Source organism: Onychomys torridus, chromosome 2 (assembly GCF_903995425.1).
Source record: "Onychomys torridus chromosome 2, mOncTor1.1, whole genome shotgun sequence".
Lineage (NCBI taxonomy): Eukaryota > Metazoa > Chordata > Mammalia > Rodentia > Cricetidae > Onychomys > Onychomys torridus.
This window is the reverse complement of record NC_050444.1, coordinates 30706121-30727607: the sequence shown is the minus strand read 5'-3', so window position 1 is coordinate 30727607 and position 21487 is coordinate 30706121. Positions and strand designations below refer to the sequence as shown.

The 21487-nt window shown below is 38.7% G+C and overlaps 1 long non-coding RNA gene across 3 annotated transcripts in view; it reads right to left on the bottom strand.

The window, feature by feature from the left end:
- Nucleotides 1-14857: 14857 nt before the first annotated feature.
- LOC118578170 overlaps nucleotides 14858-21487 on the bottom strand; it is a 66243-nt gene continuing 59613 nt past the window's right edge. For all 3 annotated transcript variants that reach the window (XR_004944231.1, XR_004944230.1, XR_004944229.1), the window contains 2 exons: nucleotides 18530-18698; nucleotides 14858-14870 (listed from right to left, as the gene is read on the bottom strand). This is a non-coding gene — a long non-coding RNA (uncharacterized LOC118578170). The remainder of the gene's footprint in view (nucleotides 14871-18529; nucleotides 18699-21487) is intronic.

Genomic DNA, 21487 nt, shown 5'->3' with positions numbered 1-21487 from the left:
ACTGAGATGATCCAGCCTGACAGACTACTTGAACAAGGACTTGAAACAAGCCCTGCATTTTCCCACTATGCAGAGACTGGACAAATGATACAGATAACTCTCTTAGGACTTGACAATTAACCCAAAATTTTTCTTTTCAGGATTCCCTAAAGATGTCTTCATCCCCAGAAAGCAGGAAGTAATTTTAAGAAAACAACACCCACATTCCCAAGAGGTGGGATGGGAGGTTTTTGGACGTTTAATGAGTTTTGGATATTGTCATTGGTTACAAGTTGTTAATTGTTAATGGTCAGGAAAAAAGCTGAACACAGAGATTAGATTCAGAGGTTTTGCTTTAAAAAAGGAAAAAGAAAGAAGAGAATATAGATATGAGGTAGATCACTGAATCTGCGAAAAAAGATAAAGAAATAATAGGATAAATGGGTAGATCACTGGATATACACTAAAAAGAAAAAGGGGAAGATATAAAGAGGACAAAAGGTAAATTACTGAATCTATTATGAAAAGAAAAATACTTTTAAAAAATGAACTACTTGTTTTACATAGGATAAGTAATGAAAAATTTTTGACTGAGTTTATCAAATGTTACTGGACTGGACATTGTTAATATATATAATGGAGTTTTTTGTCTAAATCTATCAAATGTTAATGGACTAGACATCATTAATGTAATTCTTGACTGTATGTATTGTATATACTTATTGGGTAGTTTTTCTTGTATTAGTTATAAGCTTTTTTAAAAATCTTAGACAAGAAAAGGGGAAATGTGGTGGTATTGTGTTCCCCAAAATATTGTGCATTCCAATAAACTTATCTGGGGTCAGAGAACAGAACAGCCACTAGATATAGAGGCCAGAAAAATGGTGGCACACGCGCCTTTAATCCTAGCATTCCAGAGGCAGAAATTCATCTGGATCTCTGTGAGTTCAAGGCAACACTGGAAACAGCCAAGTATGGTGACACATGCCTTTAATCCCAGGAAATGATGGCAAAAAGCAGAATGGTATATAAAGCATGAAAACCAGGAACTAGGCTGGTTAAGCTTTCAGGCTTTCGAGCAGCAGTTCAGCTGAGACCCATTTGGATGAGGACACAGAGGCTTCCAGTATGAGGAAGCAGGATCAGCTGAGGAAGTGGCGAGGTGAGGTGGCTGTGGCTTGTTCTGCTTCTCTGATCTTCCAGTGTTGACCCCAATACCTGGCTTCAGGTTTGATTTTACTAATAAGTACTTTGAAGATTTGTGCTACACAGATTCCTAAGGCTTGATGCACAGCCCAATCCACCCTAATCATAGAGCTGCAGAGCAGTGAGAGACCCTGTCCCCCAAAATCAAGGGGTAGATGCCCACCATCTTTGGATCTTCCATTCTCTCTGCTTCTGCTTTCACAATCATGGGTGGGCTGTGTGAAGATGGGATGTTATAGATGAGCCCTTTGGGGCTAAAAATTTTGTAAACTCTTAATCTCTGCATATGGATCAGTTAGTGTCCATGTTTCAATCTCTATATACTGCAGAAAGAAGCTTCTCTGATGACAGTTGAGAGATGCAGTAGTCCATGGTATAATGGTAAGTCATTAGGGGTCTGTTCAATAGTGCATCTATTTATCAGAATAATAGTAGTAGATTCTCCCTGGTGCCTATGATCTCTCTAACCACAAGATCTTGATCCCAATAACAGTGTCAGGCATGAGTTGTATATTATGAAGTGGGCCTTAAATATAACCAGAAATTGGTTTGTTACTCCTGTAACATTCACCACACTATTGCACCAGTTAGTGTGTTTTGGCAGGCTTGTCATTACAGTAGCTTGCAGGGTTAGGAACTGTGTAAGATTTATGATTAATTTCCTCATCTGCTTGCATACATAGCACATTCTAGCATCAAAGCTGGCCAGTAGGGAGAAGTTTCCAGGTGGATCTATGTATCATGAATCTTAGAAGGTCTTATTAATAAAAATCCCAGAGCCAGATATTGGGGTGAAAGCTGAAAGATCAGAAAACAGAACAATATCTATTTGGTAATCTATTTGCTGGTCTCATGTAGTAGAGTCTTGTGCTGTTTTTCCCTTTGGGGAGGGGGCCAAGTAGGTACAGAGTCAAACCACACAGACTCTGGGAGAATGTCGAAACAACAAGCTCAGTTTATCAGGAAGAGGCAAGCCTTATACACCCTCCACCCCACTCTGAGGGGAGGGCTGATGAATATGCATCTGCTGGTGTGATGTAGCCGCCTCTCATTGGTCCACGTCATCTCCAGATCAAGTTTCAGCTGTTGTGGCTAAGGCCATAAGGCAGACCCAGATTGACTCTCAGTTGTGTATCATTTTTACTTGGTTGGACCAGCTGGCCCTCAAGCCCGTTAGGGATGAGTCATACCACAGTCTCATTTCTTTCTTTTTTCTTTTTTTTTTTTTCTCTTTTATGAAGAGATCCTTTATTCACTCCACATATCAAACACAGATTCCCCCATCCTCCCTCCTCGGAACCCCCAGCCCTCCCCCACAACCTACCCCCCCATTTACACCTCTCCCAAGGTAAGGTCTCCCACAGGGAGTCAGCAGAGTCCAGTACATTCAGTTGAGGCAGGTCCAAGCCCCTCCTCCCTGCACCAAGGCTGCACAATGTATCTCACCATAGGCACTAGGCTCCAAAAAGCCAGCTTGTGCACCAGGGACAGGTACTGGTCCCACCACCTGGGAGCCAGCCACGTTCTTACTCTGTAAAATCCTCAGCCTCAAGAACATGAGTTCCTGTTTCCTCACACCATATACCTTTCTGTGTCCTGCCATATTACTTCCTGGGATTAAAGGCGTGTGTGCTTCTCAAGCAAAGGCACCAGATCTCAAGTGCTGGAATGAAAGATGTGTGCCACCATGTCCAGCTCTGTTCCCAGTGTGGCCTTGAACTCACAGAGATCCAGACAGATCTCTGCTTCCGGAGTGATAGGATTAAGGGTGTGTGCCACCGCTGCCTGACCTCTATGTCTAATCTAGTGGCTGGCTCTGTCCTCCAGTCACCAAGCAAGTTTATTAGGGTACACAATATATCACCACAGATCTACCTTGATTTCTCCATGTCCTATGACTCCAGTTCACACGTGCTGAATGACTATTACAGTAGCACATATGAACGTGGAGCATTTATGACAACAAGTGAAAGGCTTGCAGAAGTTCAAGCCAAATAATACCTTAGAAGAAAGGTTAGGGGTGTTCTGAAGTCCCGCCCATAGCTGAGGAGTTATTGGCCACTGATAGCTGGTGTGAGAGGGACAGTCAGTTTTATTCTGGAAAGCATTATCTGAGAGACTACCCAAACTCCAGTAGAAGGGCCTAAACTCATACATTAAGTGGACTCAGTGGCTTAAAAAACACCAAAGCACATAAAGTTTGGAGGGGGAAGTAGTTGGGGGATAATAGAGAAGCTGTTGGTGAAGGAATGAGTATGGCTTTGATCAAAACGTATTACACATGTAGGAAATTCTCAAGATGAATGCTAGAAATGACACGGTGCATCCACTTGGGCAGGGTTATCAAAGAGTTGGTCTCTGGAGATTCTTACCCATTAATCAGAAGACAGGCTCGGAAGTGACCAGGAGACATCCGGTAGAGGAAAACCAAGGCAGTGTTTGCAAACTGCTTCAGATCTCATGTTTTTAGTCAGTTCACTTTCCACACAGGACTAAATGCATCTGGAGATGACTAATGGTTCCTGTTAGGCTAGCGGTAAATTTTCCAGGTGTGCTGGCTCCTGTTGCAGCAACATTCTTTCCCTGTTATTGAGCAATTTTACCTTTTTCCTCTAGGAAATAACTTTCTTTTTAAAAACTAAGGTTGCTTAAACTTTCTCCAGTCTAGTCTGCTATTTATGGCAGAATGCGTGACTTTCATTATTTGGGCTTTAGAGTCAGTGCTGATAGCTGGTCATGCACAGCTCCCTGAGGAATTTTCTATCAGATTGCTCTAACTAGTCTTATTTTTATCTAAATGTTATCAGTAGCCATGGTGATATTTTTCCTTCCCAGTTCCTACTATCTTTTAACTAATTTTTGTTTTTGCTTTTTTGTTTGTTTGTTTGTTTGTTTGTTTTGGTCTATCCAGTATAAGTTTTGAGTTTTATCGAATATCTACTGTTCCTATTTTATTTATTCTATCATTGTTTTTTGTTTTACATTTTCTTTTTCCAAGTCTTTCCTAGGCTAGAGAGTTGGCTCACAAGTTATGATTGTTTGATGCTTGCAGGAGGTAATGGAAGGGTTTTGACTTGTATCATCTACATGAGATGCCTTCCAAGTGCCTTAACTATAGCTCTGGGGGATCTATCTAGCCCATCTTTTGGGATCAAAGAGGGCCCTATGTACACACACATGCATGTGCATCAAATCCAAACACACACACACACAAAAAAAAATTATCTTGTTTTATTAAGATGATATTCATTTCCTTCTTAAGGGAAAAATTAAATGACACAAAATCAATTATAAACTCTGATAAATTCAATGATAAAGGTTAATGTAATTATCCCACACTAAGAAATAAAACACCCAATTTCTAAATTCTCTTAGGGTTGGTGGACTTTAATAACCTTGGGTCATGTTAGTAGATCTGCCCTAGGTAGTTTCATGGGTTAAAACACAAGTGCCCTTTTCTAACAGTAAGTCTTCCAGGTACCCAATCTTGGTCCTGCTCTTCACTCATGTGTCAGCTTGGATCTAAAGTCAGATACATCTGCATCCAGTTGAAGACTCTGCTATAACATTACCCCTCCTTTCTGCCCTCCCTGTGTAAATTCCCTTAAATTTCACTAAATTCACTACGGTCAGTGGGAGTACTTTTTGATTGCTCATTTGTGTGTTTTGAGAAAAGTTTATCAGAAATAGAGATCATGAAATACAGGGAATAAAAAAAAATTCTCCCTAGACCCAATTTCCACATCACACTACATGAGCTGTCTCAAATGTACAAAGGTAAAGAATTCGAGTCCTGCTTTACTGTCTCCTGCCCTTGGGGAGAAGGTCACACAGCTGAAACTTCAACTAATAAATATTTATAATTATAAACAGCATGGCATACTTGCTGGATTGCTGAGTCTCAACCCTTATATGGGTAGTTGCCGACTTGCAGACTTTTGTAAACAAAGCATGAAATGTGTCAGAAGAGACTCAGGGGTTATCCACTTCAATCTCCCCTTTGATCCTGGAATTCCTCCAAGCTTCCCTACACAGGATCCTTGACTTTCTTTCCCACTTGTACTCTCCCTCTGACAGGAACTTAGTAACTTTCTATAAGTACATCTTACCCTGGACAATGTCACTTGAACCTGTGGGCACCCTTATATTTGGAACCACATCAAACTTCTGAAATTTGGATGACAATCAGTCTAATCTAACTCTTCTCTCCTGAATCACACAACCATGAGCTGAGTGGAGTTTAGTTATTCTTGTTTCTTTCATGGGAGTCAGTGATATGTTCATCTGTAGAATTTAACTATGACATGCACACCCAGCAGAAAGGAGTGCCTAGTTAAGGTCACAATCATCACATCCATCTCCAAGGGCCCCTCTTTCTGGTGATATATATTGATGCTCTTGGTCATCCACAGGATACTAGGTCTTTCTCATCCACATCAAATGGCCCAAGGATAATGTCAACAGTTTTTGTTGTTATTCAACTTCCATTCTTAACCTGATGGTACTTAGCATTTTTCTTAACTTTATAAGAATGTCTTAACCATATAATGATGAGTATAAATTTCAAACTTAACCATTTCTAATTTGCATCAACACAAATTATCTTAGCTCTGTCCCCTTCAGAAAGCTGCTTAACTTTTTCAGACTTGGTTACAATACTTACATAAGAGTATAGTAGCATGGTCTAGATGTTTGCTGATGTTTTGAGACTTAAATGTAGCAATCGAGATAAGAAAACAAATACACTATGCAAAGAGCAGATCAGTTCCTTGGTGTGTAGCATGCCCTCTTGGTCTGTGTTACAGCCCATCAGTGTTTCTCCATGTGGTTGTCACACCAGGTGAATCGGTGCTTCTCCCCATGCTGTTTTTCATCCATGAGTTTTTACATGCTTTCGATTTTTATACAGGTTATGGATAATAACATTAAAAAGACAAAGTAAATGCGATGTTTTCAAATAAAACACCTTCCAAGTTTATGTTCATCAGCATTTTTCCAGAATAAAATAAGATATGTGGAAGTTGGCAGAGCACAGATCCTTTCTCATTACAGAATTGTCATAGAAGAGTTGAAGCAGATTGTTCCTAAGTCTGACTTCACACTCATATGGACCCACTGTAGAATGGAAAATATCATGGACTTCATTTTACAGATAAGCTTAAAGTTTATAAACTTTATAAAATTATAAAAAAATATGTAACTCACACAGTGTCTTCAGGCCTTATTTAAGTTATGAATTCTAGTGTATGAACACCTCAGAGTTTTATTATTGTTCTGAAACTGTCCTTCACACAGAGGAAAGTACCCATGGCATTGCTGCTGTAGCTCTACCAGAGACATGATGAACAAGTAAATTGCAGGATGAGTGCTAAGAACAGAGGATTGACAGGAAACGGAGTGTGCGGTGATACCAGTGACTGGACAGCCACTTTAGATAAGAGATAGTGGTGGGTTGTTCTGGAAAGCTGCTTTCTGTCCATAAGCCAAAGAAGCAGAGTCCAGTGAAGGCTGAGAAACAGTGAATTCTAAAGTGCTCCAATCAAATACTTTTTCGTTTGTCTAATAACCTGCAAACGGAGTGACTGACAGAGCAGTGAATGTGGAATAAGATGCATAAAGGGGTGGGGACAGTGCTGAGTAGGTGTTTCAATCAGGAGACATAATCAGCCATTGAGGAGGTAGAGCAGAGGAACTGCATGATTTAAACTGTAGTTTCAAAGGATGGTTGCAGTAGACGGCAATTAGTGTAGAGACCCAGCTAGTTAACCTGAAGCGAATAAGAGAATGTGCAGTGCTCAACTCTAATAGAACATCTAACACACCTGGTCCCTGGAAGGCACACGGATTTCTGTGGAAGAGGGATGGGAAGGCTGTAATGACCAAAGATAATACATGTCTTCATGGAAACAGCATTTGTGAGACATGATGGGGCCTTCGCACACATGAACTTAAAACAGCTGTGATTACATCCACAAGACCTGCACAATCTCAAACCAGGCAAGATCTTCAGTGAGGTTGATGATGTCCTTTGCTAACTGAGTAGCTATTGTCAATTGATGCCCACTTGGAGAAGAGGAGTGAGTCTGTTTCCTTCAGGGACACAGCCCTCCAGAGGCTAGCCATGCTCCCATAGATGGTCCTACACCAGTGCACATATAGGCAACACTAAATGAATACAATTAGTTGAGGGTTTGTTTTTTCAGCCAATGAAGTTGGAAGGGGAAAGGAGTGATCTGTGATGGAGGAGGAATTTGAGGGGAGGGAATGGGCTTCCTGGATTTGATCAAAATGTATTTTGTACATGTATGAAATTTCCAAACAATAAAAAATACAAAGATGACTGGAAATACAATGCAAATTGGGAAGAATAGAGTGGCATGAAGGCATTAAATAAGGTTATTGCCACAGAATAACCCCTTCTTACTAGCCGCTTTGAGTTCTTTAGTTTTGGTACTGCATGTAACCACAATTTCAAATACATTAGATGGAAATTTTAGTGATAAATAGTTCATGCTTTAAATTCTGGGCACCATAGTGACTCTTCTTTGTCAAGTACTCCTAGACCAAAGATGTGCCTTGTCCATAAGTTAGTCAGGTAGTAACCATCTCAAATTTCACATCCATTGGAATCACGTTGCACCACTTTTCTTCAAGTTCTCCATGATGGCACCAAAGCCTGAGCAGTGGGGTTAGCATTTTTTACCATTAGAGGTAAAGTTGTAAAGTCCTTCCATTATGTGAAAACATGAGAAGTCTGAACTGAATAAGGAAAGGGAAAAAATCATACTGAACTTGCCTTTATTCACAATTTTTTAAAAAAGTTTGCTGACTGTGAAATGAACAAACACTGAGTTACATGGTTCCAGTACTATCTGTAGTTTTACTCTTTACTCCTGAGCTTGAAACTTGTATTCTTGTGTGAATATGGGAGGGTATATCTGTAATCCTGATGCCATATCTTACATTTAGACTAGAGTGATGATGATGTTGATGATGATGATGAAAATTGAAAGGTTTTTCTTTTATTTTATTTTGAAAATATTACTTGAAGAATAGATGGTATTTCATGTCATGGGAAGGCTTGTGATCCCTCCTGGTCAATGATTTGCAACAACTGTGCTGAAGAGAAAGAATAGTCCAAAATTATTTCATAGTGACGGGAAGAATAGAGTAAGTAGCCCTTTACTGAAGATGAGCCTTTCTGGATGAAATCACAGACTTTGAAGTGTTAAACTTTTGAGTGTTTGAAGGTTTGAGTGATGGTTACGTATCTCTGTCTGGAGACCACATTGTTTCTGAATAGAGTCTTGAGTCCAAGTATGCAGTGGTCTAGACTACAGAAGAGGGAAAAGTAATGTTTAAAGGATAGATGAGGACCAGCCAGATGGGCAGTGAGTAAAAATCCTGGCTGTGAAAGCTTGAAGACCTGAGTTTGATCCTCAGAGCCCGAGGTGAAAAGGGGGAACCGCTGCCCTGAAGCTGCCTTTGGACCTCCATAGTCAAGCTGTAGTATATTAGCATGCCCACAGCAATGATAATAATAGAGAACCAAAATAAAAATAGATAATATTTCTGGCCATAGGAAGACATTCAGCCCCAGTGAATCAATGAAAAAGCATAGTTTTAAGTACTGAAACTGCAACAGCCCATTTAGTCAAGAAGATGAGAAGGATTCAAGCAAGGAGACTGAGAGGCAGTGGCCCATCATGCAAAACCAAAGTAAAGAAAGGGTTTGAAATGGGTAAAACTTTATTTCTCAATTGGATGGAGAGCGGTGCTTTGATTTTTATCTTTTTTTATAAACTAGGCTGGTACTTCTAGAAGCCAAATACAAACCACTTTAAATTGTCTGATGTTGTCTTTAGATGAGTCATCCATCATGAAAGCAACAGAAACAATGGTCATGTAAAGGAGACCAGAGCCTTTGTGTCACTGGCCAGACCCCCAACTTTGGCTCTTCTTTCATCTTAAGCCTCATCTAGCTAAAAGCAAACTCATATTGCTCAACTCCACCCACCATGTAGCCGAGCAAGCCCTGGAATTCCCAGGAGACAAAGCACAGGAATAAAGAAAAAAGTCTATAAGTTTATAATCAACCAATTTTGCCGTTAAAGGCCAAGCACACTTAAATATGTGTCATCACACTGCTATATGTTTGCTCATCTCATATTATGTAGCCCTGACCAACCAAGCCAACAAAAGGAGAACACACAGGTATAAGGTCAGCTCAAGAGGTCACCAAAGGGCTCAGAAGCACAGGATCAGCAGATAGCACACTTCACAGGTTGCTAAGATACTTTAATCTGGGGAAAGAATCAGAATTGAGTTTTTGTTAAGAGGTTTATCATTCCGTACCCTGATCCTTCGATACAGATAGTCCATAGAAATCTTAGCTTTGCAATTATATGGATAAAGTAATTGAAGACAAGATAACAGAAAAGGTTTGGGCAGAAAAGACAATAGCTTAAGAATTTGCTAAGTCACTTGACTAGAATCATCTTGAAACTTGCTTGAGGCAAATATATCTTGTTTAGGAAGGGGAAAAAAATGTCCTAAGCCATAATCTACTACTGTGCAACTTTGCACCTAGTGGACTAATAGTGATCAGATAATGTAGTTATAAAATTTATGAAAGGGAAAGGAACATTGATACCATCAGAGCTTTGCAAAACGTCTGCCTCTGCACAATGTACACAAGGTTGTTTCTCCCAAGTACCAACCAGGGCAACCCTGCTCAGCTTCTGTATCAGGGTAACATTGACAGAGATCATTTGCTATGCCTTGAAGTTACTTACTTTTTACTTGAAAAAAGGGGGAAAATGCAGTTTCCATGTTCACTGTGCAAGGGACTACCATGGAAAGGAAGATGCCTACTTTAAAGACTTTGTGTCAAGTTTTGTACTTTGTGTGTAAACTAATGAGAAAGATGTACAACATATAGCAGCCATATGCCTTTAGTTTCACTCAGTTATTTGTAGCTTGTTTTGTTTGGTAATGTTTTATTCTCTTTCTTTCAATGATAAGCAAGAGTTGGTTAGTGTGTGAGAGGGATGCACTAAAGGGTATATGGAGATAATGAGGACATTTCATTCCTAAGACTTAGGTTCTGGAGAAGGAAACCCTCAAGAGAAACCTCAGCACAACAATCAAAGGGAAGACACTGACATATACACAATGTTCTTACCTAAACCACAATCCCCAGTCAGAGTGTGTCAGCTCTGCCTATATTGAAACTCCATATCTACTCTCTGTTTATAGGTCTGGCTTTTTCACCTGAGAAACAGAATCTCATTCAGTATATTTAGTTTTATCATAGTTATGGAGCCAAATCTTTGGGCTATATCAGAGGCACAAAGCCTAGAGTGTGTATATTCACAATGGTGTATATTTTGTGCCTTGAATAACTTTGGAAAGTGTCTGGCAGTCCCTTCTATCTTCATAAGAATTTTATAAGTATTTATGAAGATGACTCTGTACTCTAGTCAATCTTTTGGGCATGACTAATTTGTATCTCCTCATACTCATTCTGCACGATCTGTATATAGTACATCAATCTAGAGGTGTGACCTTTAATTTTTTTTTAAAACTGGGAAGTCAATAAAATTTAAACTGTTTAACAACAACAACAAAATAAATCTACCTTTTTCCCAACTTAAAATCTTTGTCTGAATGACACTTTGTCTTGAGACACAAATTTTCATTGTTTCCTTTAACACAGAATATTTTCTCACTCTTTGTGATATATTTCTGAAAGAATATGAACCATTGTCTTTGCTGTGTTTTGGTTTGTTTGTTCTGTTTTGAGATTGGGTCTTCTGTAGTTGAGGATGACCTTGAGTTTCTAATCCTCCTTTCCCCAGATTCCAGGTGCTGAATGAGCAGTGTAAGCCACCACATCAAGCTTAGAGGTCATTGTTTTTAATAACAGCAGAGAGAGAAGTTTAAATGTATGACATGTTAAGAGATGTGTGTGGGTAGATTGAGGTTCTGCCTAATGTGAGGGAAAGGAGAAGTAGCTCCCTATATAGTATGTGCCTATTTAGCATCCATGTCTTGGTTTCTAAGAATCACTTCTCACTAAAAGTAAGCAACAATCCTTAGAGAAAGGGCCAACAACTGTGTTGAAGCTGATACTCTGTTAGGACCATACTAATAAACAAGTAATTGCTAAATTGCATAAGTTAGTTGCATGTTTGAATGGGCATTATAAAGAATAAGTTATATACTCAGAGAAAGGTCACCTTTTGGTTTAGTATTTTGGGAAAGACCCAAAATAATGGTAATTCAAGCTATGACTTGAAGAATGAAAATCTATCCCTGTGAAATGAAGAGAATTAGGCACAAGGGAGGGAAAGTTAAAAGACCTTGACGTCAAAATGCTCATTCTTCATAGAAAAGGGAAAACCCTATGTCTGTGCTATAACCCTGTCCAGTGCTAGTGGGGTGCCAGGGTGGCTGGGGAGAATGTGAATGGACATCACACAAGATTGCAATGACAGCCGGACTTCAAAAAACAGGTAATTTGGATTTTATTTTTGGTGGAATCAGAAAGCCCTGTGAGATTTCACATGGGTAGTGACATGATCTGACTCCATGTTCAAAAGAACACTCAGGCTGCTTTATGAAAAATAACTTAGAGGCAGTGTGGGAAGGAAGGAAAGTGTTAGGAAAGGCAGGCAAAGAATAAGAGTGCTGTCAACAGGGTAAAATATATGGATGGATTCAGATTACATTTCAGATTTAAGAACTCCAGGATTTATACGTGATTAAATATGTGATGAGGCTGAGGAAAAGGGAGGGTTAACAGATGGACAATGTGCACCTTTCTATTTTGGGATTGGATTAAAAGAGGAAAATCAACAGCTCTACTCAGGGCATGGTCGTTTTGATGAGTGTTTTAGACACCAAAGATGTAATATTTAAGTGAGAGCCTCCACATCATTCTTTCAAAGAGGTGGAGTTAAAGGAAATCTTGGTTGTCTGTAAATTTAAATAGAGGATTATGCACTTACAAAAGATGAAATCTTGAGATCAACTACAATCATATATGAGACAAATTATAAGAAATTCTAATTTTTAAATCAGTCCAAAATCTTCAGTTGAATAAAAGAGAATGGAAAACAGACTTCAGAAATAACTTTAGAGCAATAATAATTCAAATAAGAATGTCTTTTAAGGTATTATGCAATTTCCTTCAACTAAGACATTAAAAATGGGACTATATAAAGCCTGTTTTTAGAGACAGGAAAAAATATATTACAGAGGAGATGTAATAATTGTTCTGATGTTTTTACACATATTACTAATGTTTATAGAGCCAAATCTAGTGATCACTGTGCTTTTAGTGTTTCCATAGTGTTCATTTTGCAGTTTTTTACAATTGGTGGAGGTGAAGTTGACGGGCAGTATAATTTTTAAAATACCATTTCTGGAAGTTTTCATAAGACTAAACTAAAAATATGAAGAATCACAGCTCACAAAAATGGGGAAATCCTGAGCAGAGACAGGAAAGTTGGGTTACCCTATTTTGGGGAAGCATATCTGCCTCTACTGGAAAGAAAATGAAATGGACATTAGAAGACATGGAATAGCATTTGGGTGGATGAAGATATGAATAAATGATTTTGATCTTTGCTACAAAGAGGTTTATCTCAAAACAACCTCAATGGTAGACAAATGTACTTTTCTCAAATCTTATACATTATTTCCAGTCTTGAAATCTTGACATTATGTTTTTTTATGCTTTCCTCTCTGAGAATTTAGCTTTTATAGACAAGTTGTTTGGGGGAAATCATATTCTTGATACAGAACATTGCTAATCTTTGCTTAAGGTACATAAACATTTAAAAATGGATTTCCATGAAAAAGGTTTCATTATAGCATTTACATGAAGCCAATGGTTTCAGGTAAAAGTAGGTGTGGCTTTTTGTATACTGATAACTTGATTTCTTCTTGACAATATAATGAATCTGGGAACCAAAGTATGTCTGTGATTGTGCAGCATTCCTCCTCTGTAAACTGTGAGAGCTTTTTAAATGCCATGAAAAAAAAAAGGCATAAGAAAAATCAATGCCGAAATGAGAAAGTGAATGACGGTCACTGGGCGGCATAGGTCATATTTAGGCTGGACATGATTGTAAACAAATTCTCAGGGTTAGCCTATTTGCACATGGTCTCCAGTAAGAATAGAAATTACGTTTACTACTTGTATTTGCATAGTGCGTGAAAGAACCAGAATGTGGGCATGGGAAAACATGAAGAGGAGGAAGAAAGAATCATCAAACAGGAAAGCAATCTAGTGGCAATGGGGGCCTTTGTAAGGCTGCAATTCCATTATACTCTTAAGAACCTCAGAAAACTGCCCCATCACTGAGGAAACACAGGCCTCCCAAAAGAAAACAAGACATAAAAGCCAGCACAAGCAATAATGACACTTGAGAGGACTTCTATGACACACACTTATAAAAGAAAGCTCTACACAGAGAGTGGAATGTGTCACCTTGATCTAGTGCAGGGCTGCTTAAACTTTGTTCTTGCGACCCCCATTCACCCAACAAACATTTACACAATGTTGCTTATGCAGGTATATAAAATAGGCATACACACAAAACATTTACAAACAATAAATCACCAAGAATTTTCTGAAGAGAATTCCTTGGCATCTAAGCAAACTGATGATTTATTTAAAATGAAAGCAAATGTGTACATTAATAAGATGATGTGCTTATGTATTTTTGCATAAAGTTACCTTGACTGTTTATGTGGTACTCTAGGATGCAGATTTTTTTTTTTTTAATCAGAGTTGCTCAAAAATCGTCAATGTAGAAAACACCACTCTAATAAGCATGAAATGGCATGTATGTTCAGGACCACCTCAGAAATTATTGGAAGGACTATCCTAATCAACGAATGAAATTCTCTTCGACGGTTTTTTTTTTGTTTTTTTTTTTTTTATGAAACTCAAGTCAGTAACTCAAAAAGCACTGTCTCAAATCAAACATTCCAACACAGATAATGCAAGGTATATTAATTTGATACAGGCTAAGAAATGATGGCAGAAAAATATTGATGCTGTTTTCCATCATTAAACCACCATATTTCTGGGAAAGCAGAAAAAATTGTATGTACAATGAAACAGTGCAATAAACCAGCAATCTGAGCTATGGTGTTCAGTGCTCATAGGTGTAGGTAGTGTGACAGCAGGCACAGTGTAAAGTGCATATTATTTGTTGAGAGTTAAGGGTACAATAAATTTACAAAATGCAATGTGGGTGAGCATTGCCAGAAAGCTAAGATTTCTTTTATGTTTTATTTTGAATTAATTTTCTTGTCATTGTGCATTTAGAAACATTTACTTTTGAAAACATTTTTGTGACTCCCACTTTGAGTTATGAAACCACAAATAAGGCTGCCACCCACAGTTTAAGAAACTAGAGTTTCAGATATAACATATCTGAACACAGCATCCCAATGTTATTTTTTATTAATCTTCATTTATAACCAAAGCAAGACTTGCATTGTATCACATCAACCCTCGCTGAGGATGGACTGTAGAATTTTCCTCTGGTGTATTACATCCAGGAAATGAAGAGCGATAACAGTGGAACGCTGCTGTGTGCCCAAATTTGGTCATAATTTGTAGCTCTCCATTACAAAATGAAACCACGTCTTCTTAGAAACGGATTCTGTTTGAAGAAATTAAGAATATATTTAATATTTTTAGTAACGTAAAATTCACTCCCACTTTAAACCATTATCCTGGGCATCACACCACAGGCAACTGGAGCTAACACTGAGGAGGAGAGGCAGGAAGGATCACAAGTTCAAATCCAGCCTTGGAAAACCACCGAGTATGAGGGGAACATGGACCACTTAGAGAAACCACAATTCAAAAATACAGAAATACAAATTCCTTAAGTGATTAATAGTAAATAAGTAAACTTAACATACACACACACACACACACACACACACACACACACACACATGTATATATCCAAATAATATTTACTATAAAATAAAAATGGAACCTAACACATTTTATTATTTATTTGAGTAGTTACAGTGCAGTCACCAGAGAGGAATTTGGAATTGAAATCACCCACTGTACTTTCAAGATGCTCAACAACCCCAGAATGAATTTCCTATCATGATCATAAATGAGAGAAAAGTTCCAGAGTAATTTCATACTTTTCAAAATGGATGTGAATGAACAGAGGAAAACATTATTTCTAAAAGCAACATCTAATCCAATAGAACAGATCTTCATGATCTTTGTATTAGAAACCAACATCTGAAAAACTGTCCAATAACTTTGACAAGCTCAGGTAACGTATACTTTGAATATAGTCCATTTATTTCAGACAGTAGCAAATTTCATTTAGTTTACTTTTGTACAGACTGAGTAATAACAGCCCTCTCAGGTATGCATCTGAGACCTGAAAACTTCCCTATAATACAGCTTCTAGCAAGTTATGCAGAATTTGTGGTATTACCTACATGACCACAACTAACATCTTCTTTTGTAGCAACCTTTCCAGCAATAAAAAGAAGAACCTTACTGTCCAGTTTTTAAAAATGAGGGGATTGGGGCTGGAGAGATGGCTCAGAGGTTAAGAGCGCTGCTTGCTCTTCCAAAGTCCTGAGTTCAATTCCCAGCAACCACATGGTGACTCCCAACCATCTATAATGAGATCTAGTGCCCTCTTCTGGCCTGCGGGGATATGTGCAGACAGAACATTGTATACATAATAAATAAATAAATCTTTTTAAAAAATTGAGGGGATTGATTTAATGTCTGTATTCTGATTGGATATAAACATGGTGTCATTTCCTGATGAACTAAAATCAAGTTGTCTATATGCAGACTATGGTCATTTAAATTCTCACAGTCTCACTTTTTCAAGCATAATGTAGGAATGATAATTACATATACTTCATATGGAGAATGTAAATTCTGAATCCTATGAAGACTGAGGAATATTTCCACAGTACCTGTCCTATAGTGAGAAGTCAATACTTAGTACATGTGTATTATTACATGAAATAGCTACTGTCCTTGACAGTAAATAATACATGCAAATAAATCAAAGAGATCTAATTCTTCTTATTTCTCTGTATCCTTCAGTTAATTCCTAGTATATGATTAATACTTAGTGTGTGGTACTTGTATTACTTTGTATTATAATCTTCTAATGTATTAGGTTTCTCTTGTGATGCCTCTTTATTTAAAAAAATAAGTTATATGGTAAAAATAAGTTTGCAAAATGTAAGGCAAATATAAGCAGCATTGTTGGCCTCATTAACAAGCTAACATCTATTAGAATTCATCAATAGCAACTATGCAGCCTTCCTTGTGCCCATACTTGTTCATACTGCCACATCCACAACTTTCCATTAACATAGTTTTCCAACAAGGCCCTCTAATGGTTTTCTGCTTGATTAGCTTTAATACCTTGAGACATCAGTGACATGCAAGATCATCAAGATCATCATATCTTTCTGAATCCCACCCCCATAGGAGAGTGCATACACTCTGAAAACTCTTAATGTCTTTCACAGAGCACCCTTTAAGGCTGGCGAGGTTCTGGAACATAGGCATTTTTTTTTTTCCAGCCTGGCTCACATACTGAGTGTTGATAGTTAGAGCCCTTCCTTCTGAGTTGCTTCTCAGGTCCATCTGCATGGGAGTTCCCTAAACATGGGAGCTCAAGTATTGTTTGCAACCTCTGTAAATATTCATATTCTCTACATATAGTGTTGAGAGCAGAAATCTGTACCCATGAGAAACAGTTCCCTCCAAATCAGCTCCATTCTCCAGTCCAGATGCTCAGGTTCCCACTCATACCCTCCACCTGAAGATAGCATTTGGAGCAAGAAACCCTAACCTGACAGAAATACCATTGTATCTCCTCCAGAAATGTCTAAGCTGACCATCATCCACTCAGGGTGGAATTCTCTATAATGGGAATATTTTCTGATCAACCAAGAATTTGAGTGGCTCAAAACTCTGGAAAAACTTAAGTCTCTTATGGACTCCTGAAGAATTGATATTCTACAAAAACAACAAGAGCAAACTCTTTAATTATATTTAAAATATCTGCAAAATAATAGTTTTGGATATTTAGAATAACACTAGACCTATTGACAAAATAGTATGTGAGAGTATATTTCAGAATGCTGTTATATCTATTGCTACTATTTTACAATAAAATGATAATTATGTTTGTGATGCAATCAATTGGTAAAGATATGGACTTTGTCATCACATAATTTTGTTACAAGTGAACCTTGAACAAAGAAGTTTGAAGTAAATAGCATACAGTCTATAGTTTGATATTAATAATTTTTTAAGTTCATTACATTTATTATTTTAGAGAAGAATGTGCTATGGCATGTGTGTGGAGTAGGTTATCTTACCATGTGAGCCTCAGGGGTCAAAATCTTGTTGTTTGGTTTAGTGATTAGTGTCTTTACCCTCTGAGCCAACTGTTCTCAACTTTCCTAATATTGAGACCATTTAATGCAGTTCCTTAGATTGTGATGACCCACAATCATGAAATCATTTCATTGCTACTTCACAACTGCAATTTTTACTATTATGAATTATAATGTAAATATCTGATACACAGGATACCCAATATGTGACCCCAAAGGGGTGTGACCCACAGGTTAAGAACCACTGCTCTGAGCCATCTCATCAGCCTAAGTAAATGTTTTCAAATACCAAATGTGCAGCAAGGGAAATAAAGTTAATGTCTGTTAATAACAATCTTATACTTTATTTGAAGCATAAATGCAAAGAAGTAGTCTTAGTTTCAACTAAAGAATCTAGTTGAGCAGGGTATGATAACACAGGCCTTTAATCCCTGCACTGAGGAGGCAGAGAAAGGTCTCTGTAAGTTCAGAATCAGCCTGGTATACATGGTGAGTTCCAGGCCAACTGGGGCTAAATAGTGAGACCCTATGTCACAAAATAAATACATATATATAAAATAAATGAAGAACTTACTTGACCTTCAAACAAATATAACATTCATGGGTGAGCAAGGGAATCACTGGCAGTTCCTTATCACCCCATTCAATCCAATCACCATTTCAGACAGGGATAGAATGCAGTCTGAGTGTTCAGCAACAATCAAAGTCTGAAAGTGATGGTTTCCTTTCTCAGGGATTACATTATAATTGATAATAAGGCTCAAAGGGGAAGAACACATTTTCTAAACATCCTGTGTTGTATTTTGTACTTTTGTCTTTGAGACGGTTTGCTGTTATTTTAGGATTTCACCCCGAGAGTTGTTTGCTCACAGAATGCACAGGAAGATTAATATTATGAATCAAATACCTCATGTCACCAGCGCTTCCACCAATCCATCAATCCCCATCAGCGAAAAACTTCTGATTCACACGGTAGCCTCAAGATTTGACGTCACTGCTGTCCGTGGTTTTAGCACAAGTGCAGACCGAAGCATATTCCTCACTTCCAGGCCCAGGTCGCAACTTATATGCGATGCCTAGTAAGAAAAGTTTATTGTGTTTATATTTTGTTGTCAAAGGTAGTGATAATAATCCCCTCGACAGAACTTTAGTTTCAAAATGGAGCCTGAAAACAAGCTACAGACCACACCCAGGGTCAGGGTCTCTATCAAAATACATGACCCACTGCCTCCCTGAATTAGCGGACAACACAAAAGTCCAACCAAGGGTCTTCTGCTCTGAGGCCAAGTGAAGAGCATCATTTATTTAAAAATTCAAATCATTTCTTTAATGTCTAAATTTATGAAGTGCCTATGAAACCCTGGGAGCTAAAGTGGCCACTAGCGGGAAGACACATTAAGCTGGGGGGCAAACAAGGAACACGTGATGTGAAAGTAAGGAGATGCTAGGAATGGAAAGGTTTAAGCCAAGATAGGAAAGAAGAGAGGGATCAGGAAGGGTTAACAGTGTCTTCTAGAGATGGGAAGGCCATGGCACTCATAAACTCACTGCAGATGTGGTGATCTGCTCCAGACCTGCACAAAGACTGGATCTGTCACCGTTTCATCATGTGTTAGGGAGGGGCTGGTGAAACCCCCACCTCCCACTGACTGGAAATGAGAACTGGAGGAGAGCATGCCATCTTCTGTGATGTAGCCGCTCATACGCTGTCCACCTTCTAGAAATTAACTGGCCTCTTTCCCTGAGCCAGCAACCATAATTAAACTCAGTGGATGGAAAAACAATGACATCAAGGAGAAGCTAGCTTATTGGGAAAAGAGTTTCCATGGGAAAGAATATGAAGGAGAATGAGAAAGGGTGACAGGGTAGGGATGTGAAAATTTGCCAAACTCAGGAAATGCATGTGTGAAACTGTCAAAAATAAAAGCAAATCAGCAAAGAGCTTCAAAATTAGAAAGACACAGTAGCTTAGAGCCAATATTTGAAATGTAAATTATGGTTCCTAAATACTTCTAATGAGGGGGCATATGTGTTAAAATATACTTCCCCCAGAATTATGTTTCAGATCATTTAAAAGAGGAATGTGGGGCATCTATTAAGCCCTAGATCAAAAGAAAAACTTAGTCCCACTCTTGTCCAGGTTGTTCATGTAGATCTCATCCATTTCTCTGTCACTGGACGATCCCTGTGTCTTTCCTAGGATCCCGTTTTCCAGGTAGCCACCAAGGGCAAGGTTTGAGGGAAAGAAAGCTTAGGGGAGCAGGAGATCCCAGCTGGATCAACAACAGAAAGGGAGAACAAGGGATAACAGACCATGATAAATGATGACCACATGAGAACAGGTATGGGCAGAGTGCTCAAGAGGTCCCCAGAAATCCACAATGATACATCCTCTATAGACTGCTGGCAATGGTCGAGAGAAAACCTGATTGACCTAGTCTGGTGATCAGATGGCCAAACACCCTAACAGTCGTGCTGAAACTCTCATCCAATAACTGATGGAAGTGGATGCAGAGATCCTCAGCCAGGCCTCAGGTGGAGCTCTCAGAGTCCAATTGTCAAGAAAGAGGAGGGACTGTAAGAGCGTGAATTGTTGAGACCAAGATTGGAGAGGCACAGGGACAAATAGCCAAACGAATGGAAGCACATGAATTATGAACCAAAGGCTTTGGAGCCCCCAGCTGGATCAGGCCCTCTGGATAAGTGAGACAATTGAATTGCTTCAACTGTTTGGGAGGCATCCAGTCTGTGAGACTGGGACCTGTCCTTAGTGCATGAGCTGGCTGTTTGGAACTTTGGGCTTATACAGGGACACTTTGCTCAGCCTGGAAAGAGGGGACAGGACCTGCCTGTACTGAATCCACCAGGTTTAAATGAATCCCCAGGGAAGTCTTGGCCCTGGAGGAGATGGGAATAGAGGGGAGGGGAAGGGGGAAGGTGGAGGCAGGAGGGGGGAGGATAGGGGAATCCATGGCTGATGTGTAAAATTAAAACACAAATATAATTTTGAAAAAAAGAGAGAGAGAAAAAAACTTAGCATCCACTATTGGCGTTCCTGTAGCAGCAACCTCCTCCCTTTCTATGCACAGAGGTGGAAATGGACTCAAAGTGTTCATTAAGAACTGGGAAACAAAAAGACCGTTCCCTTAGGCAGCTAAAACTAATGTGCACATCATTATTACAGAAGGTTTTCAAATGAGTGATATTTTAAGAATCAGAGCATCTTGACTATGTTCCTCCTCTTCTCGCTAATTTAATACACATATCCACCACTACAGTTCATTTATACCTGTGTATTTTAACTATTGAGCCTCAAGTCTTTCACATATTCATAAGTTACCTTTAACATCTTAAACTAATTTGTAAGAATTCTCCCCTGAACTTTGGAATGGTATCAGATTTTCAGAGAAACTGAAACAATGAGAACATGTCTATTAATATATGTGTCCACCAAAAAACCTAAAGGAAATACACATACTATTACATATACATACTGCTTCACATGAGCTAAATGTAAAGGAAGATATTCTTCTGGTAGCATAATCACTCTAAGCCAAGTAAGTCTTTACATTTTATTTACATTTTTTTTCTTTTTTGACTATGGTAAAACTTTATATTAAAACCCAAAGGAAGAAAAGCTACTGAATCTTGTGAATGCTACTAACATCCTGATGCTACCCACCCACCAGCAGTTCCAGCCATGTCCTTAACCCTTGACCCTTGACCCTGGAAGTGCTCACTGCTTGAGAGCAGTCCTTGAGAGCAGACACTGATGCTGAGGAGTGTCTGGATTCTGCTGGCACTGCAGCTGAGGCTCCTCACTTTGGGGAGACTGAGCTTTGCTTATTGCAGACGTTTCCCCTTT